Source organism: Protobothrops mucrosquamatus, unplaced genomic scaffold (assembly GCF_001527695.2).
Source record: "Protobothrops mucrosquamatus isolate PMUCROS unplaced genomic scaffold, P.Mucros_1.0 scaffold2840, whole genome shotgun sequence".
NCBI lineage: Eukaryota > Metazoa > Chordata > Lepidosauria > Squamata > Viperidae > Protobothrops > Protobothrops mucrosquamatus.
In genome coordinates this window covers 44,505-46,693 of record NW_015388872.1, presented here as the reverse complement: position 1 = coordinate 46,693, position 2,189 = coordinate 44,505, and positions in this window count along the sequence as shown.

Genomic DNA, 2,189 nt, shown 5'->3' with positions numbered 1-2,189 from the left:
GCTCTGAATATATATTTTATTATGTGTATATATTATAAAAGTTCAGTAATAGACCTGTAAATGTAATCAGTTTGTGAGAAAAATATAAATCTAAATTTGAACTAAAGCAACAGAGAGCACAGAACATAATTCACCACTTATTTAAAGAGGTTTCAATAATTATTAGGCACGTTACTGCTCGTAAGCACTTTTCCTACTCGTACAAATGCAAACATCTGGTGGCATTTTAGTTTTATCCCATAAAAAAGATATCTCACTTAGATTAATAGAACAATTAATGATAGGAAAAGAAAAGTTAAAATTAAACCATTTTTTTTCCCTGAGTACATTGCCAGCTGCCATATGTGCTAGAATAAGGTTTCATATTCCAGAAGGAAGAAGTAAATTATAAAATAAACCCCTATTCCCACTGTATATGGAGTTAATCAAATTTTTATATAACTTCACTTAGTATTCTAGTTAGGGTGATCTTTTTTTGGGGGGGGGGTTGTTTACATATCCATTTAAAATGTGAATAAAAACTTCATGTCCAAAGTATATGCTTTTCCTACCCTGAGGGCATTCTTGTACAGTAAAAATGCCAGATATAAAGATATACCAGAGAAGGATTAATAACAGGTAGCCAAAAATCAGATCTGATAGCAATTTTTCAAATTAGCAAATTTTATTAAAAGGCATAAGCTAGTGTGAATTACTGCTCTGTTCACCAAATGCAAGGAATCACTAAACTAATGTAGGATTTAAGCTGGAATGAGATGCAGGAAGAGAAGCAAGATTTTGTGCAAATGCAGGATGCATGTGTGATTTACTTGTAACATTTGTGATGCTGAATATCATATGTGTGTTAAAGTATAGGTAGTCCTTGTTTAGTGACTGCCTTGCTTAGCGACCATTTGCCATTACATTACATGAAAGAGTAACTTTATGGCCAATCCTCACATATATGATCTTCATAAGTTGGAATAAGACAACTCAGTGTGGTCAGTTTCCTACCACTGAGATGCCTTTGCCAACTCACTGTCACCAAGTTCTCAGAGGACAACTCAACACAGCCAATTCACTGTGAGAAGCTGAATGGAGAGCCATGCAGGTGGGAGGGCAGAGCACAGAGAAATGGCAGCAGCCAGGGGCTTCCCACTGGAGGGAGAGCCGGGTGAGCAGAGCACAGAGAGGCAGTAGCTTGCGGCTTCCCATTTTCACACTCACCACTGCTGCCACTGTGCCAAGTTCTTGGCCATTCAGAGTTCAGGCTGTTCAGTTGCAGTGTTCGGGCCATACTGCGACAGTGGTAGGCAGAGTGGGAGGATGGGAAGTGGTGTCTGAGCATGCCCTATGTTCACACCCACTGCCGTTGCCACTGTTGTGCTGACCTCCAAGGTGGGGTGGGGAGCTGGAAGGCGGCAATGGCCAGGGGCATCCCATTTTTACACCTCCTGTTGCTGCCGCTGTCACTGTTGCCTCCACACCAAACTCAAGGCCGTTCAAAGTTCAGGCCATTTGGTGGTGACAACAGGTGGGGCGGGCAGCCAGGCATGTCCCATTTTCACACTCCTGCTGCTGCCACCTTACCGAGTTCCCAGAACTCTCGGAATTCAGCATAGAGGCAGTGGGGTGAAAATGGGATGTGTCCCTCTGCCACTTTGCCACCACTCCATATGGCCTAAACTCTGAACGGCCTGGAGCTTGGCCTGCTAACGGCATGGGGGTGTGAGAAAATGGGAAGCACCTGGCCCCTGTCACCAGTCTGCACTCTACCCATCCACTTGCTTGTCTTCCTTTTTTTTTCAAAGAAATTTTATTATTTTCCATCATAAAAAGACAATCATAAGCATAATAAACACAGTAACAAGTAAAAAAACCCCACCCGCCCCCCGGACTTCCCAAACCTAATCCCAGGATAATATTCATATATAAGTAAACAAATACTAATATCTCTAACTCCACAAAATATCTTAATCTACATAAAAAGATAGAAAGAATAAACAAAATAAAAAAAAATCTAAAAACCTAAGTTGTATTCTACCACTCTATGCTTCTTTTGAATATAAACAATCCATCTTCTCCATATTGATAAAAATTGTTCATTTGAATGGTTCTTCAGATAAGCCGAGATCTTTGCCATTTCAGCAAGATACGAAACTTTCAATCTCCAGTCTTCCATTGTAGGCAGAATTGGGCTCTTCCAATTT